Raw genomic sequence first — 11,286 nt, 5'->3', positions numbered from 1 at the left:
CGCAAAAAAAAAGCAGCGCAAAAAAAAAGAGCGCAAAAAAAAAGAGCGAAAAAAAAATTCAGAGTGTGCTTTTCCCTTGTTTACGTGTCGCGCCGTGATTTTGTTGGTGTTCTAGGCTCGCGTCTCTAGCACAGTCTAGCCTAGGACCAGCACAGTACCGCCGTTGAGCGTTTATTCAACTTTGCATCTCTGAATTGATTATTGCTGACCCTTTTTGCTACCATACTATAAGCCTTCCCAGCTCCACATACATCTACGTCGTGTGTTTGACTCTCCCTGGTAATTGCTCTATCCAAGCTTTGAGAGTTTTTGACTACAACGGTTGCCGATCACCGCCTGCTGCTGGGTAAGAACTGGTAAGAATTTGAGATTTGCTTGACGGATTTGTGATACACCACCACCACTTCTTAGTAGTCTGTAGGATCATATTCTTGTGTGTTTCTATTGCTGCTAACCATGCCAGGATCACAAGACGACGAGATTGACTGGGAGAACTTATCGAACAAGGATCTTCATGATAAGTTTCAGCAAATGATGACTGAACAGGTGCAAGATGTGCTGAACAATTTTGAAGAGGCTATGGAGAAGATTACTGGCCTTGAGAAGACGTTCGAAACAAAGCTCGATAACAGATTTAATGAACTACTTGCGCGTCTTCCACCACCGGCTGCACCTGTCGCACCTCTTCAACAACAACAACTACGCCCCCTTCCGAATCAGTATGGACGAGCACAGCGTGTTCCTATTGAGCGAGGACAAAATTCTGGTGCCGCTGCTACTGCTGTTGGTGCTTCTTTGGCTCCTGCTACTGCTGCTGCTGGTACCCAGGAGGATGATGATTATGTGGGAGATTATGAGGATGAGGTTGATCAAAATCCAAACTACGTGCAGCCACCAGCACCACCACCACCAGGTCGACCTCACGTATATATTCGTCATGGTAGGCCTGCACCACCACCTCAGGTACGAGATGATGTCCATATTCCTAAACTGAAATTGAATATTCCACCATTTGAGGGTAGATATGTTCCTGATATATATCTTACTTGGGAGTTAGAAACTGAACAACGATTTACATGTTTACAATATCCTGAGGAGAGACGAGTTGCTGCTGCTGTTTGTGCTTTCACTAGTTTTGCATGTGTATGGTGGTCTGAACATTGTAGATTATATCCTATTCCAACTACTTGGGCTGCTTTGAAAACTGCTATGCGTACGCGTTGGGTTCCACCATATTATCAACGTGAATTGCTTCAAAAATTGCAGCGTTTAAGACAAGGGAAAAATTCTGTAGAAGAATATTATCAGGAATTACAAACTGGCATGATTAGATGTGGTATTGTTGAGGAGAATGAAGCTATGCTTGCACGTTTTCTGGGTGGATTAAATAGAGAGATTCAGACCATTCTAGACTATAAGGAGTATACTAATATCACTCGTTTATTCCATCTTGCTTGTAAAGCTGAACGTGAAGTGCAGGATCGACAAGCATTGGCGCGAACTAACTTTTCTGCAGGCCGACCTTCATCATGGACACCGTGTGCATCTTCTACTTCAACTGCACCAACACCTCAATTAGGTGCCTCCTCCAGTCGTGATACAAGAAAACAGGGACAACCACCATTATCTGCCAAGAGCGCACCTGCTGGGCCTGCACGGAGTTCTTCTTCTTCCATGGCATCAACAGGGCACACAAGTGATATTATTTGTCGTCGTTGTAAGGGAGGAGGTCATTATGCGAGAGAATGCAAATCTCCGCGTGTGATGATTGCTACCGCGGATGGTGGATATGAGTCCGCTAGTGACTATGATGAGGAGACTTTGGCTCTTATTACACATGAAGAACATGGTGGAGATGATTCTGATCATGAGACGCAATACATGGCTCCTGAAGACGCTGACAGGTATGAATGTTTAGTTGCTCAACGTGTTTTGAGTGTGCAGGTCACACAAGCTGAGCAAAATCAGAGGCACAATTTGTTCCATACCAAGGGAGTTGTGAAGGAACGTTCTGTGCGCGTCATAATAGACGGAGGGAGCTGCAACAACTTGGCTAGCATGGAGATGGTGGAGAAGCTTTCTCTCATGATGAGGACATCAATACCATTGTTACACCCACAGGCCCTGCTGCTATACATACTGGACCAATTACTAGAGCTCGCGCACGCCAACTAAATTACCAGGTACTTTCGTTTCTTGGTAATGATTCTAATGTTCATGAGAATATGATGCTGCCTAAATTGGATACATTTGTTTTGCTTACAAATGAAGGGCCTAGCTTGGAGAAGGATGAACATTGGAGCAAGAACAAGCATGGAGATGATGGCATGCGCAAGGTGAACAAGAACGGAGTTACAAGTGATGATTTCAGGACTATGAAGCCACCATAATGGGTGCATGAAGCCTTGGGCGAAATATACAAGATGCCACTTCATAAATTTCATCCCGAGGCTATTTTAGGTGCTGCGTCACCTTATTATTGGGCCAGGCCCATGTAATTTCGAAATACATAAGTATAGGCTATTTTTAGAGTCCGTATGTGTGGGGAAACAAGAGATAGGGTTGATTTCGGACCCCTCCACCAAGGGCCACGAAATTCCCCCCTCTTCCTCCATATATACAGCCCTTAGGGCATCGTTTAGACTTTGGGTTTTGTTTAGATTAAAAGTTCGCCATAGCTGCAACTTCGCGTACTTCGTTTGTGTTCAACGACCAGACAAAGGCGTCACAGAACCCCACCTTGAACAATAAAGCTTTCATCTTATATTTGCAATATCCAGATTGCAATCTCAGTTTCTTGCTTGTTCTTCGTTTGCTCGCAGGAAACAGACCCTCGTGGTCTGGTTGATCGTGCTCCGGCGTGGTCAATAACCTCTCGGAGTTGGTTTAGCGATTGCTAAGGCGCGACGTCCTCGCACGTTCGTAGTCGGATCGTCAAAGTCGACTTCCACCAAAGCGAAATCCATCATCTCATCGAAAGACGGGACACCTCCGCCTCTATCAAGTGGTATCAGATTTCCAGGTTGCTCGGTGAGATTTTACAGTTTTTCGTAGTTTAGACCGAGTCTGTTCTTCATACCTACAGTCCACGAAAAAGCCACAAAAAAATTAGGGTTAGTTCATCATATCCGAACCAATCTGAGCCTTTGCATAATCTTTTTAGGGTTTTGCTTTGTTGAATTTGCGGTTGCATCGTCGTGTCTAGTTGCTGGTCTTAGAGTCTAGTCTTTTAGAGTTTCGAGTTCTGGTCATAAGTTGTCACGCCGCCGCCGCACCATCATCATCGCCCCTACCATCTACCACCACCGCTTATCCGCCACCGCTCCGAATCCGTATCCATATACCACCACCAATCCGTGTCCATATACCACCACCGATCCATATCCATATACTACCACCGCTACCACCACCGCTGCCATATACCACCACCATATATCCACCACCAATCCGAGTTCCTTGCATATTAGGTTTGTTTTCGAGATCCATCTAGATTCCGATTCGTGTTTCCTTGCCGGAGTAGGTTTCGGAAAAAAAAAGAGTCGGGTAGCCACGCTCCGTTTAGGCCCAAAAATTTTCGAAAACGCATTTTTCGAAAAAAAATCTGGCTATCCTATTTTTAGGTGTTTCTGAGTGTTTTTGAGACAGGTGCCATTATAGGAAGTTTTTTTGACCCGTTTCCAGTTTTTGGGTCCGGGCAGTCAAAAAAAAAATTGGTCGAAAAAATTCCGTGCCCATCCTGTCCGTTTGAGCTAGGAAGAGTTTTGAGACACTCGCCATTATAGTGATTTTTCGCAAAAAAAAAAGAGCGAAAAAAAAATTCAGAGTGTGCTTTTCCCTTGTTTACGTGCCGCGCCGTGATTTTGTTGGTGTTCTAGGCTCGCGTCTCTAGCACAGTCTAGCCTAGGACCAGCACAGTACCGTCGTTGAGCGTTTATTCAACTTTGCATCTCTGAATTGATTATTGCTGACCCTTTTTGCTACCATATTATAAGCCTTCCCAGCTCCACATACATCTACGTCGTGCGTTTGACTCTCCCTGGTAATCGCTCTATCCAAGCTTTGAGAGTTTTGACTACAACGGTTGCCGATCACCACCTTCTGCTGGGTAAGAACTGGTAAGAATTTGAGGTTTGCTTGACGGATTTGTGACACCCACCTCCACCACTTGTTCGTAGTCTGTAGGATCATATTCTTGTTTGTTTCTATTGCTGCTAACCATGCTAGGATCACAAGCCGACGAGATTGTCTGGGAGAATTTATCGAACAAGGAGCTTCATGATAAGTTTCAGCACATGATGACTGAACAGGTGCAAGATGTGCTGAATAATTTTGAAGAGGCCATGGAGAAGATTACTGGCCTTGAGAAGACGTTCGAAACAAAGCTCGATAACAGATTTAATGAACTGCTTGCGCGTCTTCCACCACCGGCTGCACCTGTCGCACCTCTGCAACAACAACAACTACGCCCCCTTCTGAATCAGTATGGACGAGCACAGCGTGTTCCTATTGAGCCAGGACAACATTCTGGTGCCGCTGCTACTGCTGTTGGTGCTTCTTTGGCTCCTGCTACTGCTGCTGCTGGTACCCAGGAGGATGATGATTATGTGGGAGATTATGAGGATGAGGTTGATCAAAATCCGAACTACGTGCAGCCACCAGCACCACCACCACCAGGTCGACCTCAGGTATATATTCGTAATGGTAGGCCCGCACCACCACCTCAGGTACGAGATGATGTCCATATTCCTAAACTGAAATTGAATATTCCACCATTTGAGGGTAGATATGTTCCTGATATATATCTTACTTGGGAGTTAGAAACTGAACAACGATTTACATGTTTACAATATCCTGAGGAGAGACGAGTTGCTGCTGCTGTTTGTGCTTTCACTAGTTTTGCATGTGTATGGTGGTCTGAACATTGTAGATTATATCCTATTCCAACTACTTGGGCTGCTTTGAAAACTGCTATGCGTACGCGTTGGGTTCCACCATATTATCAACGTGAATTGCTTCAAAAATTGCAGCGTTTAAGACAAGGAAAAAATTCTGTAGAAGAATATTATCAGGAATTACAAACTGGCATGATTAGATGTGGTATTGTTGAGGAGAATGAAGCTATGCTAGCACGTTTTCTGGGTGGATTAAATAGAGAGATTCAGACCATTCTAGACTATAAGGAGTATACTAATATCACTCGTTTATTCCATCTTGCTTGTAAAGCTGAATGTGAAGTGCAGGATCGACAAGCATTGGGGCGAACTAACTTTTCTGCAGGCCGACCTTCATCATGGACACCACGTGCATCTTCTACTTCAACTGCACCAGCACCTCCATCCGGTGCCACCTCCAGCCGTGATACAAGAAAACAGGCACAACCGCCATTATCTGCCAAGAGCGCACCTGCGGGGCCTGCACAGCGTTCTTCTTCTTCCATGGCATCAACAGGGCACACAAGTGATATTATTTGTCGTCGTTGTAAGGGAGGAGGTCATTATGCGAGGGAATGCAAATATCCGCGTGTGATGATTGCTACCGCGGATGGTGGATATGAGTCTGCTAGTGACTATGATGAGGAGACTTTGGCTCTTATTACATGTGAAGAACATGGTGGAGATGATTCTGATCTTGAGACGCAATACATGGCTCCTGAAGACGCTGACAGGTATGAATGTTTAGTTGCTCAACGTGTTTTGAGTGTGCAGGTCACACAAGCTGAGCAAAATCAGAGGCACAATTTGTTCCATACCAAGGGAGTTGTGAAGGAACGTTCTGTGCGCGTCATAATAGACGGAGGGAGCTGCAACAACTTGGCTAGCATGGAGATGGTGGAGAAGCTTTCTCTCACCACAAGACCACATCCACATCCTTACTACATCCAATGGTTCAACAACAGCGGCAAGGTTAAGGTAACACGTATTGTTCGTGTGCATTTTAGTATCTCTACATATGCTGATTATGTTGATTGTGATGTGGTACCTATGCAAGCATGTTCCTTATTACTTGGTAGACCATGGCAATTTGATAAAAATTATGTACACCATGGTAGAAACAATCACTATACTCTTGTTCATAAGGATAAAAATATTACTTTGCTTCCTATGACTCCTGATTCCATTTTGAAAGATGATATTAATAGAGCTAATAAAGCAAAACAGGAGAAGAATAAGAGTGAAAATCAGATTGTGGCAAAAGAATTTGAGCAACAAATGAAGCCTAATAATAAACCATCTAGTGTTGTTTCTGAAATTAAATTGAAAAGTGCATGTTTATTTGCCACCAAATCTGATATTGGTGAGCTAGATTTCAGCAAATCTGCTTTTGTGTGCAAAGAGGCATTATTTTCATTCGAGGACGTGCCTTCCTCTTTGCCTCCTGCTGTCACTAACATTTTGCAGGAGTTCGCTGACGTCTTTCCACAAGACGTGCCACCGGGATTACCGCCTATTCGAGGGATTGAGCATCAGATTGACTTAATTCCCGGTGCTTCACTGCCAAACCGTGCACCATACCGTACCAATCCAGAGGAGACGAAGGAGATTATGCGTCAAGTACAAGAGCTTCTCGACAAAGGTTATATACGCGAATCTCTTAGTCCTTGTGCTGTTCCTATTATTCTAGTGCCGAAAAAGGATGGTACATCACGTATGTGTGTTGATTGTAGAGGCATTAATAATATTACTATTCGTTATCGTCATCCTATTCCTAGGCTAGATGATATGCTTGATGAATTGAGTGGCTCTACAATATTCTCCAAAGTTGATTTGCGTAGTGGATACCATCAAATTCGTATGAAATTGGGAGATGAATGGAAAACATCATTTAAAACTAAGTTTGGATTATATGAGTGGTTAGTCATGCCTTTTGGGTTAACTAATGCACCTAGTACTTTCATGAGATTAATGAACGAAGTTTTACGTGCTTTCATTGGACGATTTGTGGTAGTTTACTTTGATGACATATTGATTTATAGCAGATCTTTGGAAGAACATTTGGAACATTTACGTGCTGTTTTTATTGCTCTACGTGATGCACGTTTGTTTGGTAACCTTGGGAAGTGCACCTTTTGCACCGACCGAGTATCTTTTCTTGGCTATGTTATTACTCCACAGGGAATTGAAGTTGATAAAGCCAAGATTGAAGCTATTGAGAGTTGGCCGCAGCCCAAAACGGTCGCACAAGTGAGGAGTTTTCTTGGCCTCGCTGGATTCTATAGGCGTTTTGTGAGAGATTTCAGCACCATTGCTGCACCTCTCAATGAGCTTACAAAGAAAGATGTGCCTTTTCTTTGGGGTACCGCACAGGAAGAAGCCTTCACGGTATTGAAAGATAAGTTGACACATGCTCCTTTACTCCAACTTCCTGATTTTAATAAGACTTTTGAGCTTGAATGTGATGCTAGTGGAATTGGATTAGGAGGTGTGTTATTACAAGATGGCAAACCTGTTGCATACTTTTCTGAAAAATTGAGTGGGCCTAGTCTGAATTATTCTACTTATGATAAAGAATTATATGCTCTTGTTCGGACTTTAGAAACATGGCAACATTATTTATGGCCCAAAGAATTTGTTATACATTCTGATCATGAATCATTGAAACATATTAAAAGTCAAGCTAAACTGAATCGTAGACATGCTAAATGGGTTGAATTCATTGAGACTTTTCCTTATGTCATTAAACACAAGAAGGGAAAAGAAAATGTTATTGCTGATTCTTTGTCTCGTCGCTATACTATGCTTTCACAACTTGACTTCAAAATATTTGGTTTGGAGACCATCAAAGATCAATATGTGCATGATGCTGATTTTAAAGATGTAATGCATAATTGTAAAGATGGAAGAATGTGGAACAAGTTTGTTGTTAACGATGGATTTGTGTTTCGTGCTAACAAGCTATGCATTCCAGCTAGCTCCGTTCGTCTTTTGTTGTTGCAGGAGGCGCATGGAGGAGGATTAATGGGACACTTTGGCGTGAAGAAGACGGAGGACGTACTTGCTACACATTTCTTTTGGCCAAAGATGAGACGGGATGTTGAGCGTTTTATTGCTCGCTGCACTACATGTCAAAAAGCTAAGTCACGCCTCAATCCTCATGGTTTATATATGCTTTTGCCTGTACCTAGTGTTCCTTGGGAGGATATATCTATGGACTTTGTTTTAGGTTTACCTCGAACAAAGAAGGGGAGGGATAGCATATTTGTTGTCGTGGATAGATTCTCGAAAATGGCACACTTTATACCATGTCATAAAAGCGATGATGCTGTTAATGTTGCTGATTTGTTCTTTCGTGAAATTATTCGCTTGCATGGTGTGCCAAATACTATTGTTTCAGATCGTGATACTAAATTTCTTAGCCACTTTTGGAGATGTTTATGGGCTAAGTTGGGGACTAAACTGCTTTTTAGTACTACTTGTCACCCCCAAACTGATGGACAAACTGAAGTAGTCAATAGAACGTTGTCTACTATGCTTAGGGCTATTTTGAAGAATAATAAGAAAATGTGGGAGGAATGCTTGCCTCGTATTGAATTTGCTTATAATCGTTCATTGCATTCTACTACTAAGATGTGCCCTTTTGAAGTTGTGTATGGTTTCCTACCTCGTGCACCTATTGATTTGTTGCCTCTTCCATCTTCGGAGAAGGTTAATTTTGATGCTAAACAACGTGCTGAATTGATTTTAAAAATGCATGAGTTAACTAAGGAAAACATTGAGCGTATGAATGCTAAATATAAACTTGCTGGAGATAAGGGTAGAAAACATGTTGTGTTTGCACCTGGAGATCTTGTTTGGTTACATTTGCGTAAGGATAGATTTCCTGATTTGCGCAAATCAAAGCTAATGCCACGTGCTGATGGTCCCTTTAAGTTGTTAGAGAAAATAAATGATAATGCATATAAACTTGAGCTGCCTGCAGATTTTGGGGTTAGTCCCACTTTTAACATTGCAGATTTGAAGCCTTATTTGGGTGACGAAGATGAGTTTCCGTCAAGGACGACTTCATTTCAAGAAGGGGAGGATGATGAGGACATCAATACCATTGTTACACCCACAGGCCCTGCTGCTATACATACTGGACCAATTACTAGAGCTCGCGCACGCCAACTAAATTACCAGGTACTTTCGTTTCTTGGTAATGATTCTAATGTTCATGAGAATATGATGCTGCCTAAATTGGATACATTTGTTTTGCTTACAAATGAAGGGCCTAGCTTGGAGAAGGATGAACATTGGAGCAAGAACAAGCATGGAGATGATGGCATGCGCAAGGGGAACAAGAACGGAGTTACAAGTGATGATTTCAGGACTTTGAAGCCACCATAATGGGTGCATGAAGCCTTGGACGAAATATACAAGATGCCACTTCATAAATTTCGTCCCGAGGCTATTTTAGGTGCTGCGTCACCTTATTATTGGGCCAGGCCCATGTAATTTCGAAATACATAAGTATAGGCTATTTTTAGAGTCCGTATGTGTGGGGAAACAAGAGATAGGGTTGATTTCGGACCCCTCCACCAAGGGCCACGAAATTCCCCCCTCTTCCTCCATATATACAGCCCTTAGGGCATCGTTTAGACTTTGGGTTTTGTTTAGATTAAAAGTTCGCCATAGCTGCAACTTCGCGTACTTCGGTTGTGTTCAACGACCAGACAAAGGTGTCACAGAACCCCACCTTGAACAATAAAGCTTTCATCTTATATTCGCAATATCCAGATTGCAATCTCAGTTTCTTGCTTGTTCTTCGTTTGCTCGCAGGAAACAGACCCTCGTGGTCAGGTTGATCGTGATCCGGCGTGGTCAATAACCTCTCGGAGTTGGTTTAGCGATTGCTAAGGCGCGACGTCCTCGCACGTTCGTAGTCGGATCGTCAAAGTCGACTTCCACCAAAGCGAAATCCATCATCTCATCGAAAGACGGGACACCTCCGCCTCTATCATCTCACCACAAGACCACATCCACATCCTTACTACATCCAATGGTTCAACAACAGCGGCAAGGTTAAGGTAACACGTACTGTTCGTGTGCATTTTAGTATCTCTACATATGCTGATTATGTTGATTGTGATGTGGTACCTATGCAAGCATGTTCCTTATTACTTGGTAGACCATGGCAATTTGATAAAAATTCTGTACACCATGGTAGAAACAATCACTATACTCTTGTTCATAAGGATAAAAATATTACTTTGCTTCCTATGACTCCTGATTCCATTTTGAAAGATGATATTAATAGAGCTAATAAAGCACAACAGGAGAAGAATAAGAGTGAAAATCAGATTGTGGCAAAAGAATTTGAGCAACAAATGAAGCCTAATAATAAACCATCTAGTGTTGCTTCTGAAATTATATTGAAAAGTGCATGTTTATTTGCCACCAAATCTGATATTGATGAGCTAGATTTCAGCAAATCTGTTTGCTATGCTTTTGTGTGCAAAGAGGCATTATTTTCATTCGAGGACGTGCCTTCCTCTTTGCCTCCTGCTGTCACTAACATTTTGCAGGAGTTCGCTGACGTTTTTCCACAAGACGTGCCACCGGGATTACCGCCTATTCGAGGGATTGAGCATCAGATTGACTTATTCCCGGTGCTTCACTGCCAAACCGTGCACCATACCGTACCAATCCAGAGGAGACGAAGGAGATTATGCGTCAAGTACAAGAGCTTCTCGACAAACGTTATATACGTGAATTCCTTAGTCCTTGTGCTGTTCCTATTATTCTAGTGCCGAAAAAGGATGGTACATCACGTATGTGTGTTGATTGTAGAGGCATTAATAATATTACTATTCGTTATCGTCATCCTATTCCTAGGCTAGATGATATGCTTGATGAATTGAGTGGCTCTACAATATTCTCCAAAGTTGATTTGCGTAGTGGCTACCATCAAATTCGTATGAAATTGGGAGATGAATGGAAAACAGCATTTAAAACTAAGTTTGGATTATATGAGTGGTTAGTCATGCCTTTTGGGTTAACTAATGCACCTAGTACTTTCATGAGATTAATGAACGAAGTTTTACGTGCTTTCATTGGACGATTTGTGGTAGTTTACTTTGATGACATATTGATTTATAGCAGATCTTTGGAAGAACATTTGGAACATTTACGTGCTGTTTTTATTGCTTTACGTGATGCACGTTTGTTTGGTAACCTTGGGAAGTGCACCTTTTGCACCGACCGAGTATCTTTTCTTGGCTATGTTGTTACTCCACAGGGAATTGAAGTTGATAAAGCCAAGATTGAAGCTATTGAGAGTTGGCCACAACCCAAAACGGTCACACACGTG

Source organism: Triticum aestivum, chromosome 5A, assembly GCF_018294505.1.
Source record: "Triticum aestivum cultivar Chinese Spring chromosome 5A, IWGSC CS RefSeq v2.1, whole genome shotgun sequence".
Lineage (NCBI taxonomy): Eukaryota > Viridiplantae > Streptophyta > Magnoliopsida > Poales > Poaceae > Triticum > Triticum aestivum.
The sequence above is the reverse complement of the archived record's forward strand: the minus strand, read 5'-3'. Positions refer to the sequence as shown.